This window comes from Ranitomeya variabilis, chromosome 7, assembly GCF_051348905.1.
Source record: "Ranitomeya variabilis isolate aRanVar5 chromosome 7, aRanVar5.hap1, whole genome shotgun sequence".
NCBI lineage: Eukaryota > Metazoa > Chordata > Amphibia > Anura > Dendrobatidae > Ranitomeya > Ranitomeya variabilis.
In genome coordinates, this window is record NC_135238.1 from 205676248 (window position 1) to 205700009 (window position 23762).

General features: G+C 42.1%; 1 protein-coding gene across 2 annotated transcripts in view; it reads right to left on the minus strand.

Moving 5' to 3' along the window:
- Window positions 1–23762, minus strand: part of MYO3B (myosin IIIB) — a 334653-nt gene that overhangs the window by 189688 nt on the left and 121203 nt on the right. The gene's annotated exons all lie outside the window — the stretch shown is intronic.

The window sequence follows — 23762 nt, forward strand, 5'->3', positions numbered from 1 at the left end:
ACAAATTGTACAACAACTTTGGGGGTCCATTTTCTCCTGTTACCCTTGGTTAAATAAAACAAATTGGAGCTGAAATAAATTTTGTGTGAAAAAAAGTTAAATGTTCATTTTTATTTAAACATTCCAAAAATTCCTGTGAAACACCTGAAGGGTTAATAAACTTCTTGAATGTGGTTTTGAGCACCTTGAGGGCTGCAGTTTTTAGAATGGTGTCACACTTGGGTATTTTCTATCATATAGACCCCTCAAAATGACTTCAAATGAGATGTGGTCCCTAAAAAAAAATGGTGTTGTAAAAATGAGAAATTGCTGGTCAACTTTTAACCCTTATAACTCCGTCACAAAAAAAAATTTTGGTTCCAAAATTGTACTGATGTAAAGTAGACATGTGGGAAATGTTACTTATTAAGTATTTTGTGTGACATATGTCTGTGATTTAAGGGCATAAAAATTCAAAGTTGGAAAATTGCGAAATTTTCAAAATTTTCTCCAAATTTCCATTTTTTTCACAAATAAACGCAAGTTATATCGAATAAATTTTACCACTAACATGAAGTACAATATATCACGAGAAAACAATGTCAGAATCGCCAAGATCCGTCAAAGCGTTCCAGAGTTATAGCCTCATAAAAGGACAGTGGTCAGAATTGTAAAAATTGGCCCGGTCATTAACGTGCAAACCACCCTCGGGGCTTAAGGGGTTAAAGAGTCCGAATGGCATCACAAGATATTCAAAATGGCCCTCGGGCGTATTAAACGCAGTTTTCCATTCGTCGCCCTGCTTAATACGAACAAGATTATATGCCCCTCGAAGGTCAATCTTAGTAAACCAACTAGCCCCCTTAATCCTGGCAAACAAATCAGAAAGCAAAGGCAAAGGGTATTGGAATTTGACCATGATCTTATTCAAGAGGCGATAATCAATACAGGGTCTCAAGGAGCCATCCTTCTTGGCAACAAAAAAAAAACCTGCTCCCAATGGAGAAGAAGATGGCCGAATATGCCCCTTCTCCAAAGACTCCTTAATATAACTCCGCATGGCGGTATGTTCTGGCACAGACAGGTTGAAAAGTCGGCCCTTAGGAAACTTACATCCTGGAATCAAGTCAATAGCACAATCACAGTCCCTATGCGGTGGAAGTGAACTGGACTTGGGCTCTTCGAAAACATCCTGGAAATCTGACAAAAACTCAGGAATTTCAGAAGAGGGGGAGGAGGAAATTGACATGAAAGAAACGTCATCATGAACCCCCTGACAACCCCAGCTAGTCACAGACATAGATTTCCAATCCAGCACCGGATTATGCACCTGTAACCATGGAAACCCCAGCACAATAGCATCATGCAAATTATGCAACACCAGAAATCGACAATCTTCCTGATGGGCTGGCGCCATGCACATGGTTAGCTGTGTCCAAAACTGAGGTTTATTTTTAGTCAATGGTGTAGCATCAATGCCCCTCAAAGGGATAGGACTCTGCAAAGGCTGTAAGGGAAAACCACAACGTCTGGCAAATTCTAAGTCCATTAAATTTAAAGCGGCGCCTGAATCCACGAATGCCATGACAGAAAATGACGATAATGAGCAGATCAGGGTCACAGATAACAGAAATTTAGGTTGTACAGTACTGATGGTAACGGAATTAGCGATTCTCTTGGTATGCTTAGGGCAATCAGAAATAACATGAGCAGAATCGCCGCAGTAAAAACACAACCTATTCTGACGTCTGAATCCTTGTCGTTCAGCTCTAGACACAATCCTATGAGACTGCATAGGCTCAGGACTCCGCTCGGAAGACAACGCCATAGTGTGCACAACTCTGCTCACATGCAAGCGCCGATCAATTTGAATGGCCGGAGACATAGAATCACTCAGACCAGCAGGCGTGGGGAACCCCACCATAACATCTTTAACGGACTCAGAAAGACCCTTTCTGAAGATTGCCGCCAAAGCATCATCATTCCATTTAGTCAGCACAGACCATTTTCTAAATTTCTGGCAATACGATTCTGCCGCTTCTTGACCCTGACACAGGGCCAACAAGGTTTTCTCAGCATGATCCACAGAATTAGGTTCATCATACAATAACCCAAGCGCCTGAAAAAAGGTGTCTACATTAAGCAAGGCCGGATTCCCAGATTCCAGGGAAAACGCCCAATCCTGAGGATCGCCACGCAACAGAGATATGACAATTTTAACCTGCTGGATGGGATCTCCCGAGGAACGGGGCTTCAGAGCAAAAAACAGTTTACAGTTATTTTTAAAGCTCAAAAATTTGGACCTGTCCCCAAAAAACAGATCAGGAGTTGGAATTCTAGGCTCTAAAACTGGAGTCTGAACGATATAATCAGAAATACCCTGTACTCTAGCAGCAAGTTGATCCACACGAGAAGCAAGTCCCTGAACATCCATGTTAGCGCCAAACTCCTGAGCCACCCAGAGGTAAAGAGGGAAAAAAAAACACCACAGAGTACAGAAAAAAAAATGGCTCAGCACTTTCTTTCCCTTCTTCTGAGATGCGGTTAACTCATTGTTGGCCAGTTGTACTGTTATGATCTGGTGGCCTAGGAGCACCATAAGACGTACCCTGGAGAAGGTGGTATCTGTACTGACCGCAGACCCTGAACTTAACACCGCAACTAGAAGTAGCTGTGGGATGTACCTACCGATCCTAGACACCTCGACACAGCTGGAGGACTGATTTACCCTATAGATAGAAAAGGGAAAACTATCTTGCCTCAGAGAAAATCCCCAAAGGATAGACAGCCCCCCACAAATATTGACTGTGAGAGGAGAGGAAAAAACATACACAGACTGAAAACAGGATTTAGCAAAGGAGGCCAATCTAGCTAGATAGGAAAGATAGGACAGAGTACTATGCGGTCAGTATTAAAATACTAAGAAATATCCACCACAGAAAATACAAAAACTCCACATCTAACTAAAGACATGGAGGGTATATCTGCCTCTCCAGAGATTCCAACTTGGCTGCATAAATCCTTACACAGATTAAGCTGGACAAGAAAAAAACATGAAATGCACTGAACAATAAGGCCCACAAAATGTGGCTGCAAAAACAAGCAGAACTTATCTTTGTTGAAAAGAACAGCAAGCAGGAGAGACCAGGAAGGGATGTGAATCCTCCAGAAACAATGGACAACTGGCACTGACTAATGGGTGAAACCAGACTAAATAGCCCAGTCCGAAGTGGAAACACCTGATGACTGCTGTGAAGGACAGACAGCAGCACTACCACTTATAACCACTGGAGGGAGCCCAAGAGCAAAATTCACAACACCTGCCATAACGTTTCATTTCTTTCAAATGTCAACAGATAGTTGTCTGGTGACTGCGCTGGCCACTCCATTACAGATAGAATACCAGCTACCGGCTTCTTCCCTAAATAGTTCTTGCATAATTTGGAGGTGTGCTTTGGGTCATTGTCCTGTTGTAGGATGAAATTGGCTCCAATCAAGCGCTGTCCACAGGGTATGGCATGGCATTGCAAAATGGAGTGATAGCTTTCCTTATTCAATATCCCTTTTACCTTGTACAAATCTCCCACTTTACCAGCACCAAAAGCAACCCCAGACCATCACATTACCTCCACCATGCTTGACAGATGGCGTCAGGCACTCTTCCAGCATCTTTTTAGTTGTTCTGCGTCTCACAAATGTTCTTCTGTGTGATCCAAACACCTCAAACATGGATTCGTCTGTCCATAACACTTTTTTCCAATCTTTCTCTGTCCAATGTCTGTGTTCTTTGCCCATATTAATCTTTTCCTTTTATTAGCCAGTCTCAGATATGGCTTTTTCTTTGCCACTCTGCCCTGAAGGCCAGCATCCTGGAGCCGCCTCTTCACTGTAGACGTTGACACTGGCGTTTTGTGTGTACTATTTAATGAAGCTGGCAGTTGAGGACCTGTGAGGCGTCAATTTCTCAAACTACAGACTCTAATGTACTTGTCTTGTTGCTCAGTTGTGCAGTGGGGCCTCCCACTTCTCTTTCTACTCTGGTCAGAGCCTGTTTGTGCTCTCCTCTGAAGGGAGTAGTACACACCGTTGTAGAAAATCTTCAGTTCTTGGCGATTTCTCGCATGGAAAAGCCTTCATTTCTAAGAACAAGAATAGGCTGTCGAGTTTCACATGAACGTTCTTTTTTTTCTAGCCATTTTGAGAGTGTAATGGAACCAACAAATGTAATGCTCCAGATTCTCAACTAGGTCAAAGGAAGGTCAGATTTATAGATTCTCTAATCAGTCAAACTGTTTTCAGCTGTGCTAACATACTTGCACAAGGGTTTTCAAGGGTATTCTTACCATCCATTAGCCTTCTTACACAGTTAGCAAACACAAAGAACCATAAGGACACTGGAGTGATGGTTGTTGGAAATGGGCCTCTATACACCTATGAAGATATTGCATTACAAACCAGACGTTTGCAGCTAGAATAGTCATTTACCACATTTATAGAATGTATTTCTGAATCATTTAATATTAGCTTCATTGCAAAAAAAATGTGCTTTTCTTTCAAAAATAAGGACATTTCTAAGTGACCCTAAACTTTTGAACAGTAGTGTACATGTCCAAGGAGATTAGCTACAGTGCCATGGATTATAATTCTTGATTTTGTTGCACAACATGGACAAGGGAACATACAGATCTCTGGAGATGGAGTTGAAACCTTGAGATTGTTGATATTGTTCAACAATTTTGGTTCTCAAGTCCTCAGGCAGTTCTCCTATCCTCTTTCTGTTCTCCATGCTTAGTGTGGCACACACAGACACACAATGCAGAGATTGAGTCAATTTCTCGCCTTTTTATCTGATTTCAGGTGTGATTTTCATATTGCTCACACCTGTTACTTGGCATCAGTGAGTTCAAACAAGCATCACATGCTTGTAGCAAAGTGGTTTACCCACATTTTTGGAAAGGTGCTGTCACGATTCATTTTTGGATTCGTGGCAGCTCTGGTTCCACTATAATTTAAATGTAGCTTTTTCCCTTTCCGTCCAGCAGGGGTTAATGTCAGTTTCCCTTGCTGGCAGCATGCTGCAGTTGCTGAGTTTCTAGGTCAGCTGATGTGGGTGGTGACCACTCCCACCATCCTTTAACCCCTTCATGACCTTGGGATTTTCCATTTTTTCCGTGTTCGCTTTTCGCTCCCCTCCTTCCCAGAGCCATAACTTTTTTATTTTTATAATTTGGCCATGTGAGGGCTTATTTTTTGTGAAACAAGTTGTACTTTTCAACGACATCATTGGTTTTAGCAGGTCGTGTACTAGAAAACGGGAAAAAAATTCCAAGTGCAGAGAAATTGCAAAAAAGTGCAGTCCCACACTTGTTTTTTGTTTGGCTTTTTTTCTAGGTTCACTAAATGCTAAAACTGACCTGAAATTATGATTCTCCAGGTCATTACGAGTTCATAGACACCTCACATGACTAGGTTATTTTTTATCTAAGCGGTGAAAAAAAAATTCCAAACTTTGCTAAAAAAAAAAAAAAATTGCGCCATTTTCCGATACTCGTAGCGTCTCCATTTTTCATGAACTGGGGTCGGTTAAGGGCTTATTTTTTGCGTGCCAAGCTGGCATTTTTAATGATACCATTTTAGTGCAGATACGTTCTTTTGATCGCCCATTATTTCATTTTAATGCAATGTTGCAGCGACCAAAAAAACGCAATTCTGGTGTTTCTAATTTTTTTCTTGCTACGCTGTTTAGCGATCAGGTTAATGCTTTTCTTTTATTGATAGATCGGGCGATTCTGAATGCGGCGATACCAAACATGTGTATGTTTGATTTTTTTTTAATTGATTTATTTTGAATGGGGCGAAAAGGGGGGTGATTTAAACCGTTACAGTATATTTTTTTATTTTTTTCACTTTTTTTTTTACTTTTGCCATGCTTCAATAGCCTCCATAGGAGGCTAGAAGCTGGCACAACTCGATCGCCTCTGCTACATAGCAGCGATCATCAGATTGCTGTAATGCAGCAGAAATGCAGGTGTGCTATGAACGATGACCACAAGGTGGCGCTCACAGCAAGCCGGCATCAGTAACCATAGAGGTCTCAAGGACCTCTATGGTTACTATGCAGAAGCATCGCTGACCCCCGATCATGTGACGGGGGTCAGCGATGCTCTCATTTCCGGCCACCCGTCTGGAAGCGCCGGTTAAATGCCGCTGTCAGCGTTTGACAGCGGCATTTAACTAGTTAATAGCGGCAGGTGAATCGCGATTTCACCCGCCGCTATTGCGGGCACATGTCAGCTGTTCAAAACAGCTGACATGTCCCGGCTTTGATGCGGGCTCACCGCCGGAGCCCTGCATCAAAGCGGGGGTTCTGACCTCAGACGTACTATCCCGTCCGAGGTCAGAAAGGGGTTAAATAGATACCTGATGCATCAGCTAACTGTTGGTGATAGAGTTTCTCTGGAGACCAGCTGATGAGTGAGGAGCTTTCTGGTGTCAGCGTGTATCAATTGTTTGAGGTCCTGGTTTTGTATCCTCTGTGGTGTGGAACCTGGCAGTGAAGTCTGGAAGCTAAGTGTAGTGTTTTCACCTTGTCTGTCTCGTGCTCGTCACCCTCCCCACCCGTGTCGTACCATCTGCAGTGGTGAGGCTAGCGTCCTTGCCGGCCAGTGCACAGTGCACTAGCCAGGGCAGTGCGAGGTGACAGCAAGGGACTATGTTTGTGACGGCGGAGGGGAGAATGACCCGCTTAGGGCATTAGGGGAGTGCAGGGACAGGCTCAGGTTGGAGCTCAGGAGGTGTCCCATTCTTCATTCCCTATCTGTATAGCCTTCCTCATCTCATTTCCATCCCGTTGAGTGTGTTTCGTGCTATCCGCTGACCGACCCCCTGTTCGGTTGTTACATTTCATGACAGGGGCCAACAATTTTGTCTGGATCATTTTTGGGGTTTTGTGTGAATTTGCTTTTTTTCCTGTTTTTTTGTGTTGTTCCAATACACACAAAGTAAATAAACATGTGTATAACCAAGCATATAGAATTGCAATAATTTTCTGTGACAAATACTTCATTTTCTGGAATAATTTTAAGGGTGCCAACACTTTTGGCGATGACTGTATATAGAGGTGTTACATTTTATTGTAATCCTGCATGTGTTGATATTAATCCTGCTTGTGTCTGGTATTAGGTCTAGTGTTCAGCGTAAATGTTGAAGCATTTTAGATTTTTTTTAATATAGATAGCACCAGTCAGGGCCGGCTCCAGGTTTTTGAGGGCCCCGGGCGAAAGAGTCTCAGTGGGCCCCCCCCCTTTAAAATATACCACGATTCATGATGCCCAGATACAGCGGAGAAATATAGGTATAGTACAATGCCAGATTTCACTTCTTACATGAGTGATAGCTATTGTAAATTCTGCAGTGTATATATACAGGGGAGAGGTACTGTGCAGTGTATATATACAGGAGGAGTGGTACTGTGCAGTGTATATATACAGGGGAGAGGTACTGTACAGTGTATATATACAGGAGGAGCGGTACTGTGCAGTGTATATATACAGGAGGAGAGGTACTGTGCGGTGTATATATAGAGGGGAGTGGTACTGTGCAGTGTATATATACAGGAGGAGAGGTACTGTGCGGTGTATATATAGAGGGGAGTGGTACTGTGCAGTGTATATATACAGGAGTGGTACTGTGCGGTATATATATACAGGGGAGAGGTACTGTGCAGTGTGTATATATACAGGGGAGATGTACTGTGCGGTGTATATATACAAGAGTGGTACTGTGCTGTGTATATATACAGGAGGAGTGGTACTGTGCAGTGTATATATACAGGAGGAGTGGTACTGTGCGGTGTATATATACAGGACAGGAGGAGTGGTACTGTGCAGTGTATATATACAGGAGGAGTGGTACTGTGCGGTGTATATATACAGGACAGGAGGAGTGGTACTGTGCAGTGTATATATACAGGACAGGAGAAGTGGTACTGTACAGTGTATATATACAGGACAGGAGGAGTGGTACTGTACAGTGTATATATACAGGAGGAGTGGTACTGTGCAGTGTATATATACAGGAGGAGTGGTACTGTGCAGTGTATATATACAGGACAGGAGGAGTGGTACTGTGCTGTGTATATATACAGGAGGAGCGGTACTGTGCGGTGTATATATACAGGAGGAGTGGTACTGTGCAGTGTATATATACAGGAGGAGTGGTACTGTGCTGTGTATATATACAGGAGGAGTGGTACTGTGCAGTGTATATATACAGGACAGGAGGAGTGGTACTGTGCAGTGTATATATACAGGAGGAGTGGTACTGTGCAGTGTATATATACAGGACAGGAGGAGTGGTACTGTGCAGTGTATATATACAGGAGGAGTGGTGCTATGCAGTGTATATATACAGGAGGAGTGGTACTGTGCAGTGTATATATACAGGACAGGAGGAGTGGTACTGTGCGGTGTATATATACAGGAGGAGTGGTACTGTGCAGTGTATATATACAGGAGGAGTGGTACTGTGCAGTGTATATATACAGGAGGAGTGGTACTGTGCAGTGTATATATACAGGAGGAGTGGTACTGTGCAGTGTATATATACAGGAGGAGTGGTACTGTGCAGTGTATATATACAGTACAGGAGGAGTGGTACTGTGCAGTGTATATATACAGGACAGGAGGAGTGGTACTGTGCAGTGTATATATACAGGACAGGAGGAGTGGTACTGTGCAGTGTATATATACAGGACAGGAGGAGTGGTACTGTGCAGTGTATATATACAGGACAGGAGGAGTGGTACTGTGCAGTGTATATATACAGGACAGGAGGAGCGGTACTGTGCAGTGTATATATACAGGACAGGAGGAGTGGTACTGTGCAGTGTATATATACAGGACAGGAGGAGCGGTACTGTGCAGTGTATATATACAGGAGGAGTGGTACTGTGCAGTGTATATATACAGGAGGAGTGGTACTGTGCAGTGTATATATACAGGAGGAGTGGTACTGTGCAGTGTATATATACAGTACAGGAGGAGTGGTACTGTGCAGTGTATATATACAGGACAGGAGGAGTGGTACTGTGCAGTGTATATATACAGGACAGGAGGAGTGGTACTGTGCAGTGTATATATACAGGACAGGAGGAGTGGTACTGTGCAGTGTATATATACAGGACAGGAGGAGTGGTACTGTGCAGTGTATATATACAGGACAGGAGGAGTGGTACTGTGCAGTGTATATATACAGGACAGGAGGAGTGGTACTGTGCAGTGTATATATACAGGACAGGAGGAGTGGTACTGTGCAGTGTATATATACAGGACAGGAGGAGTGGTACTGTGCAGTGTATATATACAGGACAGGAGGAGCGGTACTGTGCAGTGTATATATACAGGACAGGAGGAGTGGTACTGTGCAGTGTATATATACAGGACAGGAGGAGCGGTACTGTGCAGTGTATATATACAGGAGGAGTGGTACTGTGCAGTGTATATATACAGGAGGAGTGGTACTGTGCAGTGTATATATACAGGAGGAGTGGTACTGTGCAGTGTATATATACAGTACAGGAGGAGTGGTACTGTGCAGTGTATATATACAGGACAGGAGGAGTGGTACTGTGCAGTGTATATATACAGGACAGGAGGAGTGGTACTGTGCAGTGTATATATACAGGACAGGAGGAGTGGTACTGTACAGTGTATATATACAGGAGGAGAGGTACTGTGCAGTGTATATACAGGAGGAGTGGTACTATGCAGTGTATATATATACAGGACAGGAGGAGTGGTACTGTGCAGTGTATATATACAGGAGGAGTGGTACTGTGCAGTGTATATATACAGGAGGAGTGGTACTGTGCAGTGTATATATACAGGAGGAGAGGTACTGTGCAGTGTATATATACAGGACAGGAGCAGTGGTACTGTACAGTGTATATATACAGGACAGGAGGAGTGGTACTGTGCAGTGTATATATACAGGAGGAGAGGTACTGTGCAGTGTATATATACAGGACAGGAGCAGTGGTACTGTACAGTGTATATATACAGGACAGGAGGAGTGGTACTGTGCAGTGTATATATACAGGACAGGAGGAGTGGTACTGTGCAGTGTATATATACAGGACAGGAGGAGTGGTACTGTGCAGTGTATATATACAGGAGGAGTGGTACTGTGCAGTGTATATATACAGGAGGAGTGGTACTGTGCAGTGTATATATACAGGACAGGAGGAGTGGTACTGTGCAGTGTATATATACAGGAGGAGTGGTGCTATGCAGTGTATATATACAGGGGAGTGGTACTGTGCAGTGTATATACTTCAACAGCCGCCCAGCCCAGGCCCCCAGCACCTGTCCTGTATATATATTATATACACTGTAGCTATACAGGCTGTGCTGGGGGCCTGGGCTGGGAGGCTGCTGTAGTATATATATATCAGCTGCAGCCGCCCAGCCCATGGCCGCCCCAGGTCACCCAGTCCCAGACTGTCAGAACATACAGCGATATAGCATTGCACTCACTCAGGTGCTGGTAGGAGCTCCGTCTTCTTGATAAGTTCAGCAGTGCACACATTTCAGAGCAGGAGAACTCTCCGCCCACAATGTCACGCTGGCTGTGTCCAGTTAACCCCTATGTGTGCCTGGCCCTGCACTGACAGTGAGAAGATGCTTGTGCCAGCGCAAATTGAAAGGGTAGAAAGGGTTAAAGCAGCCAGATGGCTCTATGACTGTGTGAGTGGGCCCCCCTGTCTCGTCAGGGCCCCGGCACTTGCCCGGCTAGGCCGGGTGTTGACGCCGGCCCTGGCACCAGTTGGCATGTGTGAAATTTTCGCACATTGGTTGTCGGGGGGCGCAGGCAATTTCAGGAAAATTAAGCTGGTCAAATGTAAACGTATTTAATGAGATGATGAACACAGAGAGCTATGTGTGCTACTGACATATATATATATATATATATATATATATATATATATAATAATAATAATAATAATAATAATAATTTTTATTTATATAGCGCCAACATATTCCGCAGCGCTTTACAACTTATAGAGGGGACTTGTACAGACAATAGACATTACAGCATAACAGAAATCACAGTTCAAAACAGATACCAGGAGGAATGAGGGCCCTGCTCGCAAGCTTACAAACTATGAGGAAGAGGGGAGACACGAGAGGTGGATGGTAACAAATATATATATATATATATATATATATATATATATATGTTTTCACAAATATTTGAGCCCATGGATCCATTATATGTCCATTTTGCAAGCCGGTGAGAAAATCTCGCCATACGGATGTCATACTGATGTCACATGGATGCTTACATGTGAGAAAATCGCATCCTCGCATTGCACACAGATGACATATGGGTCACTGTTCAGGGAATATTTCTGCGATTCTCATCCGTGTAAAACGGACCGATTTTTTATTCGTTGTGTGTGACTCCAGCCTAAAAGGAGATCCCCCAACATTAAACATAATGGTATTTTACTTACTGATCAGAAGGGGTCTGATTGTCAGGACCTTGCAAAAGAACAGGGGCAGCAGCATTTTTTCCCCTCCACAGCCGCACTGCCATCTATCTGCACTGTAGGGAAGTGCAACACAGCTCTATGTATGTGAACGGAGCAGCTCCCTGTACAGCAGTGCCACTTTGACAGCAAAAATGATGATGGAGAATTGACCCCATAACTGAGCGTATTTACACCAGTGTATAATAATTGGGAATATCCCTTTTAAAAAAAAAAGTAATATCTGCAGATTATTTTACCTTTTTTTCTATACCATTGTATTTTTTTTTTTGCAAGGTTGCTTCCACCAATCTCTCCCATCAGGAAACAATGTACAGTCTGAGTTATGTCAACGCTGCAGTTTTTTACTTGGAACCAGAGGTGACTCCAGGTCACCAATAAGCTGCAACCTTAGATAGACTTTGCAATGACTGTCCAATAATACGGAAAATCTGATGGTTAAGAACCTGTCCGATCCCTTTTAGGCTGCATCCATTTATATCTTCAGTTTTAAAGCTGAAGTCTTAAACAGGTAAAGTTTTACTTTTATTCTACTTCCACATATGTAGCAAATATTTTATATGTACCTGCCTGAAATCGACTGGGCAAGGAGTTCGGTAAGCTGGAAAGCCCCCAAGGCAAATGTTAGGATTTGTTTCAGCTTTGTGGTAGCATGCATGGGGTAGTGTGGTGCCACCCGCAGGTCATTTTTCCTTACTGCAGGTTTATGAAAATTAATGTTTAAAGTGTATTTTGTGATCACATCGTGGATGTGTGGTTTGTTTGGCTATTTTCTTGCTGAAGAGGGCAAGTTTACCTTTCAAATTGTGTATCATTTGTGTGTGTGGGTGCAGTATGAACGGAGATACAAAGTAATCATCGAAAAAGAGTGTTTTGAAATAATATAGAAGGATTATGGAAAATACAAAAAAATAATGTATTAAAAATACAGGAAAAACCTGACTTAAACAAGTCATTTTCTGATGTCACGTTCTCTTTAAAAAAAAGCATTTATTTCTTCTATTCTAAAATAAATTACTTAAAAAAATATATATATAAATCTATATTAACCTCCTGCCTTGCCCAGTGATAAGGCAAATTTCCTTGTTGATTAGAATCGTAATAAAAAGCTATAAATTGAAGTTATGTAACATTTATGTAAGCGGCTGCATTATAAAGAAATCTAATTCCCTTATTTATTCTGTCTGTGAGCTTTTCTAACGATACATTTATGCGCCCTAGAAAGTAGTCAATAATACCTCCTATGCAGAAAAAAGCTTTAGGCAAAAATTTAGTTTATTTTTTAATTTATTCATTTCCCTATAAGCCTTGTTAATTAGACTATTAAACAAAATGGAAACATAACTGGCACATAAAATCTGTGTGTTTCTTTTCCTGTGAGAATTTTCCTAATGGGTTCGCTGAAGATGATACTAAGAAACCAGTGACATCATGAGAAAACCAGTGGCAGACCTCTATGGGGTGCATAGTCTGTCATTACTGGAGGGGGCTTCCTTGTGCCCACCAGATAAATTATTTTTAGTGCCCATCCGCCATGTAAATTTATCTTGAAGACATCCACTTTTGAAATAAATCATGAACGAGGGTGATAGACCCCCACGATCAGACATCAAAGACCTATGCTAATAATAGGGCGATAATATCATAGTACCCCATTAGGTTATTGGAACGCCCGCCAGGGCCGTGGGGCACTCGGTACCGGGTCCGGTACTTAAAGGGGATGTCACGGTGGCTGCGACCCGGTCCGTGGCCCTGGGCGCCCAAATTTAAGGAGAATGTCTTTCAGGGGTTTTGTAATGTCTATGTTCGTGATGCCACCAGTGGTGTTCAGTCAGTGGGGACCGACGCTGCTTAAAGGGGTCCTGTGGGGTGATGGTATGAAACAAGATGGTGACGCTTCCCACAGGTGAAGCGTGGTCCCCAGGGCTTCCCAGATGTAGTGCCCCCGATGGTGTGGTGGATGGTATGGCAAAGAACGAGGACACATGTTTGCAGTCTTTACCTGGTTTACTGATGATAGCAGTCCTCAGTCCAGGGTACCAAGTGCAGGGTAGCTGTGGTCCGGCCGGCTTGAAGGCAATATGGGATCCCTCTCCCATGTGAGGTATGTAAGCCTTTCCTACTTGCGCTACTTTAGTTGGCGAGGTCCCTGCTGCTTGAAGCTTGGTTGCAAAGTCCCCTCTCTCCTGTCCTAAGATAGATGTCTGTACGATAGGCAGTGCGAGCCTGTTTATAGGGTCCCTATCGCTACCCGGGCTCTCAGGTTACTGCTTCACCTCAGACTTGATGCGGGCAATTGACATACAGCCCTATGCCCTCCGGTTCTGTCGTGCGTCTTGGAGAACAACACGACCTCGGGCTCCCGAAACCCGGTTTCTGTGCTCTGGCTCTTAGGGTGTCCTTCCACTGTTCCCCTCCTGAGCCTCTTCATCCTCTGTGCTCCTTTCCTCTAAGTTCCTCCACTATTCAACTTCTTCAAATTCTCACTCTTTCCAGAGGCTGCAGCTCCCACGTGGCTGCTCGGCCTCTCTGTCTGTTCCAGACGTCTTTCTCCTCCCACTCTCTCCTCTAGACTGTCTATCTCCTCCTCCAGACCAGGAAGCCTATAGCTCAGGGAAGCTCCCCTGATTCCGGGTCCTGAGCTTCCCCTTCTGGCCTGGATTCAGGTTGTGTTGAATGTGTGTGCCATACCTGGTAAAGAGAATCCTCCTTGCCTCCAAGCGTGACATCACCCTCCCCGAAAGGAAGGCAACATCACTGTAACAACCAGTTACCAGGGGTGTTACACTATCAATATCATTCACCCTCACCCCCTATAGAGGGAAGCTATTTTCAGAAAATTACATGTTTCTTAAACCATCTTTTTGTGTATTCTTAACCATATTTGGCAATTTTTATTTGTTGCATTATTCGCAGGTTTATTTGTTACAAAATATTTATTTAAAAAACTTGTAATCTTGCAATTTTGCGTTTCTAAAATATTTTAGGCGTTTTTTAATAGGACAAAATCTTTAATAAAAAACAAAAGTTGTAATCTTGCAATTTTCACACTTGAAACTGGGGCTATTTATATTCTAACTTCCTGTTGTTTTAGGAAAGAACACATGTACATAGCCACAATTAACAGATCAGAGGCTATCTTTTTGTCACACTGTGACTATACATGATTAGGGAAAGGGGCCCTGCACTGTCCCTAGAGCTGGGGCCGTAACTAACCTTGCTCCCAAAGGTACCTCTAAAGGTGAGGAGGTTTGGGCCACCAACCTTATTGTTCTCCTGTAATACACTAAGATGTTCCCTCCCCCAGAAGGTCTGGGACAGAAATAATAGGGTATAAAAACATAAGACAAACAAAGATAACAAAAGCAACTTACATACAAAACATACACCAAGGTAGAGTGGAATGTAAGTAAGGATAGGAATGTCCAAACCAAATCGGAATAGGATAATGAAGAAATCATACACCCAAAACAGCAGACAACTATCTCCAGCAGCATCAATGAACTCCAACTTCAGCACAGCAACTCCAGCAAACCAGGAAGTTGAAGCATCTGATCAACGCCGTTGTCCTCCACTGCACCTGCTCCCCTGCATCCATGTACTACTTGCATTGAATAAAGAAAGGATTGTTTTACTGCACCATGGAGTGCCACCTATTTTTTCTTCATTGGCCTGGACTTTGTACGACGCTGATCGTTTCAGGTGTTGCACCCGGGATTTTGCAAGCCATACACTGCTGGTCTGCTGAGTAAGCTTGAAAAGGTATGCTTTAAGTTGTTTGGTGCTGGTTTTTCTCATTTTCCACAATTGCTAGACTCTAATATAGCGTAGCTCTTCATAGGCAGGCTCTATAGTGTAATGCAGCCCCCATAGGCAGACTCTATAGTATAATGCAGCCCCCCATAGGCAGACTCTATAGTGTAATGCAGCCCCCCATAGGCAGGCTCTATAGTGTAATGCAGCCCCCCATAGGCAGACTCTAATATAATGCACCTCCCCCATAGGCAGACTCTAATATAATGTAGCCCCCCATAGGCAGACTCTAATATAATGCAGCCCCCAGTCTGCAGTGAGCTCCCCCTAGTGGCGCCTGTAGCCAGGCAAAATTGTATTGCAGTGAAAAAGGTGATTTGAAGCTCTGTTTCAGAAAAAAAAACACAACTACCGCTATAATTATACATATTTTATTAAATTAATCAGGATTCTATATTGAACCTATTTATAAATATGATATAAAAATATGGAAACCTAAAGGTTTTGTTATTCCTCTTTTGCTCATATGCTTTGTGTTCTTGACATGTTACTACTAAAAGAAAGGATGTGTAGCCTTTCTAATTCATTAAAATGTGCTGAAAATATGACCTCATTGATTCTGTTCATAAATGGCAGGCGGAAAGTCAGGTTTCACGCTTTTGTGCCGGCCTCTGAAAACTGAATCTGCTCAAGTGAAAAATAATTGTTTCACCGAGGAAACAGGACAAACTGAACACACGGTGGGATGTGCGCAGGCTGGAGATACCTCTTAATAATTACCGTACAACCTTTTCATTGTAAAGATTTTCTGTATCCAAAGATAAAAAATTGGAGTAGACAAAGGGGAGCCAAAAATAAAAGTAAATGTCGTATACCTTCTTGCTGAGCGCATCTGTGGGTTTTACAGAAATGACAAGTAAGACGATAATCGTGTGCGACACGTATATTAATAGAACTCAATGCAATGAAAATTGTATGTAAAACATGGAACAATTGCTCACTGCAGCTAATCAGATTAAAGCTTTCTTTCCCTATCTGCCTGCACTCATTTTTGTCCACTTAGGGAGGATGAGCCTGTGCCCTTGATGAGGGTAAAACTAGGTACGGCTCTACACCCTAACGTAGGGATGGGGAACCTTTTTTATGCCAGAGGCATTTCGATATTTATACCCTCATTCGTGGGCCATACAAAATTATCAACATGAAATTTATTTTGCTTTGTGAGGTCAAATATTTAACCCTGCTGTTCTGTTAGGTCAAAAATTACCGTTTTTGAAATTCTATAATGTTATAAAAATTCAGCGTGTGATTCTGAGACTTGAGGCTCCCTGACTTTTCGTCATTAGGGGGGTACTCTCTGTGGGAATTTTTTTTTTTTTAAATTTTTGTTTACTTTATTTGGTACAATTTTTTTTACACTTGTACTGTTCGGTCAAAAATGACCGATAGGCCTTTATTCAGCTCTCCAGACAATTTTTGACAAAAATAAAGGTGCTATCACCTCATTTTGAACTATATATTGCATCTACTACTATTTATCAATGTATCTGACTACTTTTGGTCAGAACAGATTTACACATACCAACATTTTCAAGTTGCGATACAGCCGACGGATTCGCTTCCAGTATAGCTATGCGCAATTTATTTCACTGGTTTTTATTTACCCTGCTGTTCATATAGATCTAGTTCCATTCAGTTGTCAACATTTCATATTGTAAATCATGATTTTCTGATTTTCCATGTGTTTGCTGGTTGTACAGTATTACACTGTGCAATGCTGTCCTAAGCAGAATTCACCTAAAGTGTTGTACTGTGAGCTTTTTCCTGCTGCAGGGTGGTGTCTGCTCTGATCTTATCTGTACGCCACTAAAGGTGCTGTTGACACATTAGACCAGCTTGTAGGCACGTATACATGTAAAAGAAAAACAAATAGGTGGCCTATGATTCTCTTTTACAACCTGATCGATGTATCTGCCTATAATGCCTTTGTATTGTGGCGGGAAATAAACCCCAAATGGCAAGAAAAAAAATTACACAAACGACGGCTTTTTATTGAGGAATTGGGGAAGTCTCTCACTAATCCATATGTAAAAACACGGCCACGAAATCCAAGAAATGAGAGTGCAGAAAAAGTGGCCCGACAAATTCGAGAGCATGGTGGAGACGGCGAGCCAACAGCTTCGACCACCACTGATACTGAAACGGCTTCCACCATCGCAACCAGCTGCAAGCGAAAAAGATGCTCATTCTGTCCAACGTCCAGTAACCATAAATCTAATATTATGTGTTGCAAATGTGCAAAATACTTGTGCAAGCGTCATGTAAATTATACATGTGATCAATGCAAGTAATACATTGATCGCATTTATCATTTGTTTTTGACAAAAAACCTTTTTTTTTTTTTAAAGTTTGTATATAGTTTAGAATAAAGAAAAGTTTTTATGTGCAATATGAAGCAAATATTGCAAAAAATTTTTAATTTGTTTGATTCAAAAAATAAAAGTTTTTGATTTAATTTTTCATCTGATTATTGAAAACCATGTTCACATACAGTAAAACAATGCAACAGGTAATCAAATAACACTTGAATTAGGTACAAATCACAACTTTGTTAGGTCCGGTCAAAAATGACCGGGAACAGTATAAGTGTATAAAAAACAACGTTTTTTGCCATTTTATAGAGAAAAAAGCTTTTTTTTTTTTTTTTTTGCCTTTGAAAAAAGTATATCTACATAATGTTTGATATTATTACTTATAGTTAACATTTAGATCAAGATTTTTTTTTTATCTGCAAAAATAATCAATTTTTACAAAATTCGAAAAAATACCATGTTCCCTTTTGGATATAAAAAAAATATAAAACAAGCTTTGTATTTATTTTTTTTTCTGGTATTTGAACAACCATCTTCACAAGCAATATAATAGTGCAAAAACTGTTTAAAAAAACCACTTAGATTAGCTAAAAATGATTATTTTATAAGGACGGTCAAAAATGACCGGGAACAGTACAAGTGTATGTGAAATCTAAACAGAACAGCAGGGTTAATTAACTCACGACTAATGCGATGGCTGGAACTCCTTCTCTTTGGTGCGGCTGTGATGTTAGGTGCTATGGATGATGCTGCTACTCACAACTACTTTTCCAGGTTTGCGCCAGTCTAGCGTGCAGTCGACTTTTTGCAATAAGTATTGTAAAAAACTTGCAGCAGTAAGTTGTACCGAACACAGATGTATATTACACTGTTGTCTCCTCACAGTGGGAAGTTCATCACTGCTCATGTTACATTTATAGAACTTAAGCAGTGGGAAGTCTGCAGTATATACATCACTTAGGAGACACCGAGACTACTGTATATAAATCACCTAGGAGACACTAAGACTGCTGTATATACATCACATAGGAGACACTGAGATTGCTGTATATATGTCACATAGGAGGCACAAAGATTGCTCTGTACACATCACCTACGAGACACCAAGACTGCTGTATGAGCATCGCATAGGAGACACCAAGACTGCTGTATATACATCACATAGAAGTCACAGAATCCTGTATATACATCACCTAGGAGACACCGAGACTGCTGTATTAGCATCACATAAGAGACATCAAGACGGCTGCATATACATCACGTTGGATACACTGAGACTGCTGTATACACCACATAAGAGACAGTAAGACTGCTGGTATACATCACATAGACACAGAGATTTGTGTATACATATCAGATAGGAGACACTGAGACTGCTTTATACATCACATAGGAGACATATAGACTGCTGTATATACATCACCTAGGAGACACTGAGACTTCTGTATGAGCATCACATTGGAGGCACCAAGACTGTTGTATATACATCACATAGGCTATACTGAGACTGCTGTATACACCCAATAGCAGACACTGGGACTTCACATCACATAGGAGACACAGACTTCTGGATATACATCACATAGAAGACTCCAAGACTGCTGTATACATAACATAGAAGACACCAAGGCAGCTGTATATACATCATATAGGAGACAATGGGGCTGGTGTATATAAATCATGTAGGAGATAATGGGGCTGGCGTATATATGTCACAAAACAGACCCTGCGGCTGGAGTATATACATCACATAGGAGATGCTGGGATGGAGAATATACATTACATAGGAGACTCTGGGGGTTGAGCATCACATATGAGACAATGGGGCTGCTGTCTTCATCAATAGAACAAGAGTGTAGAGCGCACTGATTCCGCCCACAAAATGCATTCCTGGCACTGGCCAGCATCAGGATTTAATCCTCCATTGCATGCGCCGCAGCATTTAGTAGTGAATGATGCATGCATGTTCTCGCAGTGCATTGAGAGAGTAAAGGCCCAGCAAGCATTTTGGTCCTCGGAAATCTGCCCTGGGGCCAGAGAAAAGGACCACCGAGGGCTGAAGGCTCCCAACCCTTCCACTGAACCATATTATGCAAAAATTGTGATATAGAAAGAGTATAATGTGCAGACATTTGGCTATTTCCTTTATGGGCACCAAACAATTCGAAACCTTTTTTTTTTTTAAAAAACCCTTAGATTTGGCCTTGACCTTTTGTACTAATGTATCGTTCATTTCCAGCAGCCCCTTGGAATACCACTGATAAGCAAATATACTTTACTTAATCATAGCCAAAAGGCTGAGAAGCGATATTTGTCACAATAGATGAAGCAAGGAAATAACTATGCATTGCCCTCTATATTCATGATGCACGTCATATAAATATATGTAGAAATGTAGCCAACCAAATTATGGAAGATGCTAATGTACTGAATGACTAACCCATGCCGCATGCAGTTATGAGTCACTGGACACGATGCTAATTGCAAACACGTCACCTACAAGTTTTCTTACAGTATCTTAGAGTGCCGGAGCCGTGTTCTGCCAGGCAAAATTCCCAATCATCTGCATAACAATGTTTGATTAGAAGTAAAGCTCTGCCACCCTCTGGACACAAGTAAAACTGCAGCTTTGATTTATTTCTATAACATTGTATAAAAAAATATTCTAGATAATAAAAGTGAAAAAGTTGTATTATTATTGTCTCATATTGAATTAGTTTTCCTTGCAATGATAATGAGAACTGTATAGAATTTGAAAAGTAACAAATTTGCACTCATCTGTTATAATCAACTGTATGTATTTGGGATTTAATGTAGTTAATTAGTTTAAGGCTAAGGCTACATGGCAGCTTTGGCTTTGAGACAGATCATGATATCAAAAGAATCTGCTTGCCGCTGCTACATAATAACTTAATGCAAGTGGATGGGGTCACATTGTTAGTCGCCTGGCACAGCAACCGCAGCAAGCAAGTAACAAAATGTCAGAATTTTTTGTCTTCATTGAAGCCAAAGTGCAAGTAGAAAAACTGACAATAGGTAGATACTGTAGTGAGGGGGGGGGGGGGGGGTGTAACTCATCAAAGCAGTTTGGAAATTAAATCAAGACTTTTGGTTGAAATTCTGACATTATAAAACTCTTTACTCACCCTCCCGGGTCTTCCACTGTCTATTATTGTGTGCAACACTGATGACATATCGATAGCGCTGCAGCCAATAAGTGATAATTATCCTCCTGATATTAAAATTAGCATTTTATGAGTCTTGCTATAGAATTAAATAGCTCATGAGTTCAAGTGTATTCAGTCTCTGTCAGAACAGCCTAACAGCTGCAGCTTGTACTGAGCAGAGTGAGATTTCAGCAGGGAGGTGGGACACTGAGATGTCAAACAGGATTAGTGGGTGGAGATTGATTTAAAGGGGTCCACAGACATAGTAGTTAAAAAACAACAACTATTCTTTATTCACCCTCCCAGGTCCACCGCTGCTTCCACTGTCTATTATTGTCTGCAACACTGATGACATATCGATAGCGCTGCAGCCAATAAGTGAGCCTAGCAGATAAGATAGCACGTGTAGATGGCAAGAACCGCTTTGAGCCGCTGAGCCCACTGCTTGGTTGCAGTACTGTCAGTACAACATCAGCACATCAGCACTGCAGACAATAAGAGACACCGGAAGCAGCGGTGGAGCCTCGGCGCTGGACCCAGAGGAGGTCGAGGGAGATGGAGATACTTTTTTCTTCTTTTTTGAACAAACTGCAGCCAGCAGACACAGGTTTTCTGAAAACAGAAAACCTCTTTAGATTTTCAAAAAGTATTATACAGTCATTTTTACATAGTTTGCAAAGTAAGTACACCAATCTCATCAGGTCTAAGAGATCTATGTAATAATATTTTATTATTGTGAAGTTTGGTTACAGATCTGCTTTAATTGATTGCTATCAGACATCTTGATGAACAAAGTATATTGGAAAATTGTATAATTCTTTATGATTCAAGAAAATAACTTATTTATTTGCAGAAATCCTAATTGATTTATAATGATGAAATTATTAAGCTGTTGGGGTTGCTATGTCTTGCATTACTCTATAGACACTACTATGTGTTAATGTATGGGTGCTCCCACCTCCGAAATGTATAAAGTATAGTATAAGTTATTACACTTCTATACACAAGCATTATCTTTACTGTCCTGATGCGTCCGACCTGGCAGGAGATACTATAATATAAAATTAGGGTTATATGAGCAAACGCTATTTCCCATACTGCGGGGAAAAATGGTTTTATTGCACCTAATACACAAAATACATAAATCTGTCTGTAAATGACAGGTACGTAACTAGCAAATATCCTGCTAAAAACTGCCACAGTCTCCAGCCAGACAGGTTCACATATCCCTAGTGAAGGGACTGCGACCTTATTTATGAAAGTAGCATTAATGCAAGGCCCCGCGGTTTCTGGTAAAGCCGTTCATGTGGCACCGCCTTGTGCTGCGCTGACCCGAAGGTGAACAATCCTCCGAGCAATGATCAAGTGAGTAATGACGATGAGATCCTGCAATGTGGCTACAGCGGCACGCGGCGACCACAGATGGCTGCAGGGCGCACGCAATTAAAGCCCTCTACACATGGCTGCGCGCTTCATGCGTTTGCTCCATATGTGAAACATACAAAGAGAAAGTACTGCAGGCTATTAGCGTGTGGTGCTGCAAATTTATGTGCCCAAAAACCCACTACAATCTGCATTACTACAGGAGAGTTTACTGTAGGGGGTCATGCCTAACTTTTATATGGGGTCCTATGTAGTGTACCCCCAGAATGATCATATATTTATAACAGATTCTCTCAATGCTAAAATTAAACTACCCTTAAAATTATAGACTGTTCATATCTTTGTCAGTGGCCAAACTTACAAAATCAGCAAGGGAACAAATACTTATTTCCCCCTGTATATATATATATATATATATATATATATATATATATATACCGTATATACTCGAGCATAAGCTGAGATTTTCATCCCATTTTTGGGGGGCTGAAAGTGCCCCTCTCGGCTTATACTTGAGTCATTGTCCCAGGGGGTCGGCGAGGAGGGGGAGCGGCAGCTGTCCATCATACTTACCTGCTCCCGCCACGTCTCTGCACGTTCCTGCTTCTCCGGCGCCCGCAGCTTCTTCCTGTGTTCAGCGGTCACGTGGTACCGCTCATTAAAGTAATGAATGCTGCGGGCGCTGAAGATCATCGGTCAGTGAGAAGCAGCCAGGGACCGCGCCGGGAGCAGGGGAGTATAATGGGGACTGGAGGATGACTATTGCGCGATATTCACCTGTCTGCGTTCCACCGCTGGGCGCCGCTGTGTCTTCTGTGTCCTCTGCAGTGACGCTCAGGTCAGAGGGCGCGATGACGCAATTAGTGCGCGCCGCCCTCTGCCTGAACAGTCACTGCGGAGGATGCAGAAGACACAGCGGCGCCCAGCGGTGGAACGCGGACAGGTGAATATTGCAAGTGCCAGGGGCCTGCTCAGGACAAGAGGTGAGTATGTGATTTTTTTTCAACACAGCAGCCGGCTATGTGGCAAATGTTTCTATGTAGCATCTTATGGGGCTATAATCAACCTATGTAGCATTATATGGGGCACATTATCTATGGAGCATCTTATGGGGCCCATCATAAACTTTATGGAGCATTTTATGGGGCAAATTTTATTATGGAGCGTCTTATGGGGTCCATCATGAACTTTATGGAGCATTATATGGGGCATATTATCTATGGAGCATCTTATGGGGCCATAATGAACTGCATGGAGCATTATATGGGACTCCCGATTCAATATGGATACTCAAAAACACGTAACCTACTGATGTCTCAATTAATTTTACTTTTATTGGTATCTATTTTTATTTTTGAAATTTACCAGTAGCTGCTGCATTTCCCACCCTAGGCTTATACTTATATTGTAGGGGTTTTACTCACTAGGGTGCGACAGGAGGAAAACAGGAGACTTGTTCCATTAAAAGTTCATGGGTTTATTACTTCATAAACCCCCAGAAGCACAAGCAGAAAACAAACGGCCTTTAGAGCAGGCAAAACAGTCACAATGTCCATA